Source organism: Phascolarctos cinereus, unplaced genomic scaffold, assembly GCF_003287225.1.
Source record: "Phascolarctos cinereus isolate Bilbo 61053 unplaced genomic scaffold, phaCin_HiC Scaffold_4;HRSCAF=312, whole genome shotgun sequence".
NCBI classification, from domain to species: Eukaryota; Metazoa; Chordata; class Mammalia; order Diprotodontia; family Phascolarctidae; genus Phascolarctos; species Phascolarctos cinereus.
This window is the reverse complement of record NW_027555847.1, coordinates 726,575,341-726,585,872: the sequence shown is the minus strand read 5'-3', so window position 1 is coordinate 726,585,872 and position 10,532 is coordinate 726,575,341. Positions and strand designations below refer to the sequence as shown.

Sequence of the window (10,532 nt, the reverse complement as noted above, 5' to 3'; positions counted from 1 at the left end):
AAGAAAAACAAAAAGAAAACAATTAAAATAACAGTCATATTAATAGCATCCTCAAAATTCAAGTCAATGTGACAAAGAAAAGGAGAGTTATCCAGGATGGTGTATACTAAGGAATTTCTGTGCCTGAAGACAGCTCTGGCAGTTCTAATGACCTCCCAGGAAGCCGACAATGTTACTTAATTGGGATCTAGAGGTGCCAGAATGCCCAGTGATTGAGCCCACTGCTGGTTAACTACAGTGCATGCAGAAAAGGGTGAAGGCCAGGGGAAGATATGGGTACCTAAAGCTGTATCCTAAGGTAAGGCCTCTTTGGGTGGAGCTATTGAAACAGCCAACAGAGTCCTTCCTCTAGCTCTGGAGTCTCTGATATTTGCTGACAGAAGATGATTGTATTTGGGTCAAACAATTCTGGACCAACTTGTTCCTTTAATCAAAGTCTTTCACAACTTAATGCCAGTCTCCCTTTCCAAATGCATTACACATTTGTCCTTCTCCATTGTGGTCTAGGTAAGCTCAACCTTCTTGCCATTCTTTCTGTTGGGTACTCCATCTCCTAATCCAGTGCCTTCACACTGAATGCTCCTATGCCAGGAATGCCCTCCATCCTTACATCTCATGAGGTGAATGTGTACATTGAAAATTACCAGTGGTGAGAATAGGGGATTAGGTAGAAAGCAAACCTGTGCGGAAGGTACTTATCTCTTTGGGAAAGGGAAAAAATAAGCTGGAACCTGCTAGTTGAGTGTAAGAAAGGAGCTGGACCAGTAAGAAAGTTAAGAGCAAACATTAATACCATGTAAATGGTAGTTATTATTGTTTTTATTATTATTAAGTACACCACTCCTCCTAGTTCCCAATGGAACTAACTTGGGACCCCGGAAACACAACTACAAAAGGTCAATCATCCTGGGTAGGTCTACACACCTCACATTATGAGTGCTGGGCCCCACTAATGTGTTTATGTGCTGTAGTCAGCCAGAGAACACAAGTAGCTTGAAGCAATGGCATTTATTTAAGGCGCATAGCTGGGGTAAAATAATTAAAAAGAACTCATTAACCTTGAGGAGACTGTCCCACAAACATGCCCCTAATCAGTGAGGAGAAAGGGCACAGCCATGTAGTACACTTGGAGAGAGACAGATACGCAGGGAACATGTGACCAAAACAACCCCTTTCTGAGGTACTGCAGGCTCCCATGGTCTTTTCTCTTCATTGCATGCCAATCTCCTTGGGCACATTCTGCCAGGAAATCAACCAGAATTTATTAAATGAAATCATATTTCTAGCTCTGAGCACAATGTCTGGGACACACTGGGCACTTAACAAAAGCTGATTGATTTTTTTCCCCCTCATGGTACTGGGAACAGTCAGCCAATCATCCAACAAACAATTATTAAACACCTACTGTGTGCCAGGCAGTGTGCTAAGAACTGGAAATACAAAACAAAGGAAAAAAATAACCCTTATTTCAAGGAGCTCACAGCCCAAATGGAGAGACAATATGTAAATTACTATGTACAAACAAATGAAATAAAGGAGAAATTGGAGATAATTAACCAAGGGAAGGCACTGCAATTAAGAGAGACAGTGAATATTTCTTGTGGATTGTGGGATTTCAGCTGGAACTTGAAGAAAGCCAGAAGGAAGAGATGAAAAAGCCAACTTCCTCACACATGTGACAGGGTTTTCCTCTCCTGAGCCAAGCCCAGCTTCTGTCATGTAAATAGATGGCAGCTTGGAGGGCTGAGGGGCTGTGTTCTACCAAGAGATGGATGGATACATGAAACCTATTGCATCGGCCTTCAGAGGTGTGAACAACAACAAAACTTGGCATTTCAGGATTTGAGTAGGACTGCCAATTAGATATTCAAAGACTCTGTGTATGCATCTCGCTGCAAGTGTGGATTGACAACAATGCACTGACTTAAATGCTTGGGACCAAGGGATAATGAATCCAGCCTGGTCACTTTTGCCCAGAAAAGCCAGTCCTAGACAAAGGCCTGAGGACCTTCATCCCAGCTCCCACTTACACCAAGGACTGGCTCATGGAGAAAGTCTTCATTTTCTATCAGAGTTCTCGGGGCTTCACTGAGGGATTGGAAAAGTCTTTTTCTATTTGTGTGGGCTAAAGCTCCCATTCTGCCCTGTTTCCCCTACTGGAAGAGTTCTAATGAACCAATTAGCACCATTACTTTTAATAAAGTGATATTTACCGAGATGATATAGCACATACAGAAGTTGCAAATATTTCAGTATCTAGGGACTCCTCCCCTCTAAAAATCCATTCACTAGGAAGAATAGGCTCCAACATTACACATTATGTCCACGGAACTAATTTCACTTCCAAATGATGTATGGTTTAGAAGAGTAAGGTGGATATGGATCCTGCAGCCAGTAAGCGACACTGTGGGACTGGTTCTGTGTAGGCAGTGGGTACAAGAGGAGCCTGGTGATTTCAGGTGAGGATCAGCCCAGCTGGCTGTGCCTGCAGCTGCTCTGACCCTATGATTACTCATGTATGACATCTTAGTTGGGCTGGGCTAAAGTATCTCAACACTCCACCCACATCCCCTCAGATACACACCCTCCACATGGGACCTGTGACTCCAGAATCAGGATGGTTAAGAAAACCCATGATCAGGCACAGATTTACATCTAACTATTTCCAGCAGATTCCCTCAAATTCCTCCCTCCATTTATGTTCAGACAGAAACAAGTTCCAGGCCTCCTGGGTTTCTACTCATCTCTTAGTCCAAAGATGCATCCAATAATAGAGTGCTTAATCATCTCTTGGATCCAGCCCAAGGATGAAGCTTATTATAACTGTGGCTCATTGCTCACTAACAGTGGGAAGCATCACAGGGACAAAAACAGAGGGAATGTGAAACAACCTCTTTCTCTTCTTCCCCATGACCAAGATCTGTTTGGTTGGTTGTCTGCCTTCTAAGTCTTCCATTAAAGCAGCAGCTTCTGAGACTAGAAATAGTAAGAGTCCTACTGAAGCTATCCTCATCAGACTTCATGTGGAGCATAAAGGAAGAACCTCAGTTGATGTGGATACAAAATCACAATATGTAATCATGAAGTGCTAAGAAATTGTCTTACAACTCCAAAATAATGTGTTCACACGGGATCAAGTTTTTATATCTAAAGAGTATGTCTATTTTCTGTGATCTTTCACAGTAAATTTCTCTGATAAAGGTCTCATTTCCAAGATTCAAATTTATATGAATAAGATTCATTCCACAATAATAAATAATAAATGTTCAAAGGAAATGAACAGGCAGTTTTCTAAAAATTCAATTTTATTTTAGGCTCCGTTCCAAATTCTTCCCCTTCCCCACTCATTGAAAAAGCAAGAAAAACAAAGCCCATTACAAATATATACATATACATATATATATATATATATGTACATACATATATATATATATGCAGAGAGAGAGAGAGAGAGAGAGAGAGAGAGAGAGAGAGAGAGAGAGAGAGAGAGAATTTTCTGTATTATCCATGTTCCAAGAAAAAAAACAAGCAAGAAAAAGAAGGAAATAGAAGAAAATATACTTCAGTCTGCATTCTAAGTCTGTCAGTTCTCTGTCTGGAGATGGATGGCATGTTTCATCATAATTCCTTTGGAACTGTGGCAGGCCATGTTGTTGATCAATGTTACTACGTTTTTCAAAATTGATTATCTTTCCAATATTGCCGTTACTGTGTAAATTGTTCTCTTGGTTCCGCTGACTTCATTTTCCATCAGTTCATACAAGTCTTTCCAGGTTTCTCTGAAACCATATCCTTCATCATTTCATAAAACAAACTCATACTCTGTCACATTCTTACACCATAACTTGTTTTAGCCATTGCCCAAGTGATGGACCCTCAGTTTACAATTATTTGCCACCATAGAAAGAGCTACTATAAATGTTTTTGTGTATATGAGTCCTTTTCCTTTTTCTATAGCTAGGATTTCTAGTACAATATTTTATAGTAATAATGACAATGGATATCCTTGTTCACCCAAATCTTATTGGAAAGATTTTGAGTTTATTCACATTACAGATAATACTTACTCTTGCTTTTAGATAGCTGCTACTCCTCGTTTTAGGAAGAACACTTTATTCCTAGTTTACCTATCAGATCTGTGGAGAACAGAAGAATACATGACCAAACAGGAGATAGAGAACATTATGAAATGCAAAATGGATCATTTTGATTACATTACATTGAAAAGTTTTTGCACAAACAAAGCCAATGCAACTAAGATTAGACGGAAGGTAGAAAATTGGGAAAGAATTTTTACAACCAGTCTCTCTGATAAAGGCCTCATTTCTAAAATATATTGAGAATTAAGACAAATTTATAAGAACACAAGCCATTCCCCAATTGATAAATGGTCAAAGGATATGAACAGATGGTTCTCAGATGAAAAAATTAAAGCCATTGATAGTCATATGAAAAAATGCTCTAAATAGTTATTGATTAGAGAAATGCAAATCAAAACAACTCTGAGGTACCACATCACACCTATCAGATTGGCCAACATGACAAAACAGGAAAATGATAAATGTTGGAGAAGATGTGGGAAAATTGGAACACTAATACATTGTTGGTGGAGTTGTGAAATGATCCAGTCATTTTGGAGAACAATTTGGAACTATGCCCAAAGGCTATAAAAATGTGCATACCCTTTGAGCCAGTAGTAGCACTTCTAGGGCTATATCCCAAAGAGATCAAACAAATGTGAAAAGGACCCACATGTACAAAAATATTCATGGCAGCTCTTTTTGTGGTGGCAAAGAATTGGAAATTGAGAGGATGCCCATCAATTGGGGAATGGCTGAGCAAGTTGTGGTATATGAATGTAATAGAATACTATTGTGCTATAAGAAATGATGAACAGGCTGACTTCAGAAAAACCTGGAAAGACTTATATGGTCTGATGCTGAGTGAAGTGAGCAGAACCAAGAGGACTTTGTACACAATAACAGCCACATTATGCAATGACTAAGAATGTTAAACTGAACCCTTCTCAGCATTACGAGGATCTAAGACATCTCCAGAGGCCTCGGGATGGAAAACACTGTCCACATCCAAAGAAAGAACTATGGAAGTCGAATCACTATCACTTATTTTTACCTTCTGTTGAGTTTTGTTTCATCTTTCTGATGGTTCCTCCTATTGGTTTTAATTTTTACTTACAACTTCACTAATGTGAAAATGTGTTTCATGGGTATGTAAATGTAAAGCCTATGTCAGATTGTGCGCCGTCTTGGGGATGGTGGGGGGAGAAGGGGGAGAAAAATTTTCAACTCAAAAGCATATGGAAATGATTGTTGATAAATCAAAATAAATTAATAAAATTTTTTTAAAAAGAATAACACTTTATTCCTAATCTATTTAATGTTTTTTTTAAACAGGAATGGATGCCACATTTTGTAAAAATCTTTTTCATATCTGTTGAAATCTTCATTTTTTTATGCTTTTGCTGTTAATATGGTCAATTATGCTTATATATGCCTATGATTTTTCCCCTGTTATTGAATAAACCTAGCAGTCCTCACATAAACCTAGCCTACTCATAGTGTATGATCATTGTGACAAACACATATATATGTATAGATATACACATATGTACATTTATACACACATACATGTGTGCATATATTTATATAATCTCCTTGCTAGTATTTTATTTGAAAATTTGCATCAATATTCCTCAATTAATTCTAGTTCCTTCCCTCTGTTAATTACTTCCTATTTATCTGGTACTTAACTTGTTTTGTACATATTTGTTGGGTTGTTGTCCCCCATCAGATTGTGAGTGCCTCTTCTTGAAACTCTAGCACTTAGCACAGTGCCCAGCACATGGCAGGTGCTTAATAAATGTTTACTTATTAATCATTTAGGGAAATTGGTCTATAGTTTTACTTTTCTGTTTTGATTCTCTTTCATTTAGATATCAAATATGTATTTGAGTCTTAGAAGGAATTTGACAGGATTCTTTACTTATTTTTGCAAATAATTTATGTAGTATTGAAATTAAATATTCTTCAAATGTTTGGTAGAATTCACTTGAAAATCAATCCGGTCCTGGGATTTTTTTTTTTTTACTTAGGGAGTTCATTTGTGGCTTCTTCAGTTTGTTTTTCTAAGATATGGTTATTTAAATTATTTCCTCTTCTATACTCTGGACAATATATATTTTTGTAAATATACATCCATTTCATTTAGAGTGTCAATTGTACTGGAATAAAATTGGATGAAGTAGCTCCTAAATATTGCTTTTATTTCCTCTTCATAGACCATGTATTCATCTTTTTTCATTTTTGATATGGTGATTTAGTTTTTTTCTTTCTTTTTAAAAAATCAATCTATTTAATTTATCTATTTAATTTTTTCCACTCCCTCAAAATAAAAGTTCCTAGTTTTATTAATTAGTTTGATGGTTTGTTTTTATTTTCAAACTTTTAAATTTCTCCTTATATTTTTTCTGTGATTTCTACTCTGGTTTTTTAATTGGGAGGGTTGAATTTGTTGGTTTTCCAATGTTTTTTAGTGCCATGCCCAATTTATTGATCTGCTATTTTTCTTATTGACATAATTATTTAGATAAATAATTTCTCCCCTAAATACTGCTTTGGTTGTATCTTAAAAATTTTGGTATAACAGTACCGTGTTGTCATAATCTTCAGTGAAAGTGCTGATTGCTTCTATGATTTGTTCTTTGGGTTATGTTTTCTTTAGGATTATTTAGTTTCCAATTAATTTTTATCCTATGCTTTAAAAACCCTTCAATGACTGTCATTTTTATTGTATTATGGTTCCAAAAGGGTGCATTTAATATTGTGACTTTTCTGAATTTCTTTGTGCGGTTTTTACGTCCTAATCTAGGGCAATGTTTTTGAAGGTTCCATACACATCTGAGAATAGGTATACCCTTTTCTATTCCAATTCAATATCATCCAGAGGTCTCTCATATCCAACTTCTCTAAAATTCTATTCCCGTCCTTAACTTCTTTCTTATTTATTTTATGGTCAGATTTATGAAGATCTGAAAGGAGTAAATTGAGTTTTCAACTAGTATAGTTTTACTTTTTATTTCCTTTTGTAACTAATTAAAATTTTCCTTTAAAGAATTTAGATGCTATGTCATTTGATGGATATATGTTCAGAATTTATATTAATTCATTGCTTATGGTACCTTTTAATAAAATGTAATTTCACTATCTTTTTAAATCAGGTGTATTCTTACTTTCACTTTGTCTGAGATCATGATTGTCATTCCTGCCTTCTTTTAACTTCAGCTGAAGCTTAATAGATTCTGCTCCAGCCCCATGTTTTAATTCTATGTGTATCTTTCTGTTTCAAGTGTATTTCTTGTAAATAGTATATTGTTGGATTATAGTTTTCTACTCCTTTCAATAGCCTCTTCTATTTTATGAGTTCATCCCAATCACATTCACAGTTATTACTGCTAACTGTGTAATTCTCTCCATCTTATTCTATTATACTCATCTTTTTTTCACCCTCTCCCCTCTTTAAAAGTCTTATTTTGCTTTTGACCACTCTCTCCCTTAAACTACCCTCCCTCTTATTCTCCAATCATGCCTCCCTTTCTCTTAACCTCTTTCCCTCCTACTTCCCTGTTGGGTAAGGTGAATTTGGTACCCAGTTGTTCCTGTATGTATATACTTCCCTCCAGCTCAGATGAGAGTGAGGTTCAAATATTGCTCATTCCCCACTACTGTCCCCTCCATTGTATAAACCTTCAGCCTCAAGGCCACATATGGCCCTCTAGATCCTTAAGTGTGGCCTTTTGACTGAGTCCAAGTTTTACAGAACAAATCCTTTTATTAAGGGGATTTGTTCTGTGAAGTTTGGATTCAGTCAAAGGGCCACACTTAGGAAAACCACTCAGTACCTTAAAAGAATCTGTTATAGACTTCAGAAAAACCTGGAAACACTTATATGAACTGATGCTGAGAGAAATGAGCAGAACCAGGAGAATATTGTACACAGTAACAGCCACGTTGTGTGATGACTAATATTGACAGACTTAACTCTTCTCAGCAATACAAGGATCTAAGACATCTCCAAAGGCCTCATGATGGAAAATGGTATTCACATCCAAAGAAAGAATCTTGGAGTTTGAATGCAGATCGAAGCATACTATTTGCTATTTTTTTTCTTTTGTTGCATTTTGTTTCCTTTTTCTGATGGTTCCTCCTATTGGTTCTAATTCTTAGAACATCACTAATGTGAAAATATATTTAATAGGAATATATATGTATGTGTAATATATATGTGCAGATTGTAAGCTGTCTTAGGGAAGGAGGGAAGGAGGGAGGGGGAGAAAAATTTTAAATTCAAAAGCTTATACAAATGATTGTTGATAAAGCAAAATAAATTAATTAAAAAGTGGAGAAAAAACAAAAAAATGTTTATAGCAACTCTTTATGGCAGCCAAAAATTGATAAAGATCTCATTTCCATAACAAATAAAAACTGATTTAATTTTTAAGAATGAAAGCCACTCCTTAATTGATAAAATGGTCAAAATATATAAATAGGCAGTTCTCAGGAGAAATCCAAACTACCAAAAGTCATAGAAAAAGTGTTCCAATCACTAATAATTAGAAAAATCCTATTCTCATGACACCATCTTGTGGGAGCGAAACCAAAGCCTGGAGAGCTGATAAAAAGGAGCAGCAGTGATCACAGGCAAGGAGACAGGAAGCCTGAGGCTCAAGAGTGGGGAAGTTTCTTTTACCAATGTTCAACACGTCACACGTGGACCATAGGGAACATATTTGCTAACCTCTTCAAGGGCCTCTTTGGCAAAAAAGAAATGCGCCTTCTAATGGTTGGTCTAGATGCTTCAGGAAAGATTATTTGTACAAACTTAAGCTGGGTGAAATAGTGACTACTATTCCCACTATAGGTTTCAACGTAGAAACTGTAGAATGTGAAAACATTGGCTTCACGGTGGGGATGTAGGTGGCCAGGACAAGATCCGACTCCTGTGGCACCATTACTTCCAGAACACACAAGGACTGATTTTTGTGACTGACAGTAATGACAGAGAATGAGTGAACAAGGCCCAAGAAGAACTGATGAAAATGTTGGCAGAGGCGAGCTTAGAGATGCCGTCTTATTAGTGCTTGCTAACAAACAGCATCTTCCCCATGCCATGAACACAGCTGAAATCACAGATAAACTTGGACTGCATTCTGTATCACAGAAACTGGTGCATCCATGCCACCTCCACTAGTGGGGAAGGGCTCTATGAAGGACTGGATTGGTTGTCCAATCAGCTCCGAAACCAGAAATGAATCAACAAAAGTTCCCTCTCCCTCTTTCCTTCTCTCCCTCTTGTTTCCTCCTATTCGCCCTTCGTTTTACTCTCACTTGGCAAACTGTGCTAGTTTGTGGTACTGAGTGCCAGAAGCTGTTTTTTTCCTACCCCTTGTCACAGTATGTATTGCACCATGCTGTAAATGTGGCAAATACAGGCCTGCAAACAGGTTGTTGTTTTTTTTTAATGTAAATAGTTTTTGTTTCCAATGGGGCAGTTCCTGGTACTCCTATGCAATATTACTTAGCTTTTTCATTGGAAAAAAAATCAACTCACCATTCAGTACTGGGAAGGGATTTTAAGCACACTTGGGTTGCTGGGGGTTAACGTGCAGCAACAGAGACAATGCTATTCCTACTGGCTTGTGAGATCTGTATTGAGATTCATTTTGGTGGTTGGTTTTTAACCTAAACTCAGTGTATTTTTTTTAAATAGTAAAAAAAATTTTAAAAAGACAAGTAAAACACTTGAACACACAGAAAAGAGAAATATGCTTAGTGTAGGTTTTGCAGTAACAACTTGAATACCAGACCACTAATTGTGTGCAAGTTTCTCTTTTGAAATTTGAGAAACGATGATAAAAATCAAACAAGTGATCAGTTTTTTGCGTTAAAAAAGAGATTCGCGTAATGCTATGTCTTTGGCTCTTTATGTATTTCATAGAGTTTGTGCTTGTATTTGTGCTCACATGGATACTTATTAGGGAAAAAAACCAACTCTGAGGTTGTGGTTCAGAGCAGGCTGCACATTGAGAGCATTAGATCTCCGATCATAAACCGTTTATAACTAGACTTTTCCCCCCTTGCAGTTCAGGTCAGGCTGTGATTAGTTCTCCATCGCACTTGAATAACTCTTAGAAAGGACACAATTATGGCCGGTCATAAACATTGAGAAGAGCTTTTTGACATATTTGGACGACAAAAAACCAGCCTTTTAATTTTGGTCAAGTGTGTGGTGCTTCTGTTTGAAACCTCTCCACATTAAATACAGCCTACGTTAGCCCCAAAGCTTGGCTGGAGCTATTTCAAAAACACAGGCAAGAACACCAGGCATTTCTCTATGGTGTCGAGGTTTTGAAAGAAAATAAATAGAGCATGAGAACTTGGGGAGTCACTCCATTCCAGAAGTATTCAGTCCCGTTTTGGAACAATCCCCCTATCTGTATGTATGTGAAATGTCCT

The 10,532-nt window shown here is 37.1% G+C and overlaps 1 pseudogene; it reads left to right on the top strand.

The window, feature by feature from the left end:
• Window positions 1-1,768: 1,768 nt before the first annotated feature.
• LOC110202579 (ADP-ribosylation factor 1 pseudogene) lies at window positions 1,769-9,328 on the top strand (annotated as a pseudogene).
• The last annotated feature ends 1,204 nt before the right edge of the window (window positions 9,329-10,532 follow it).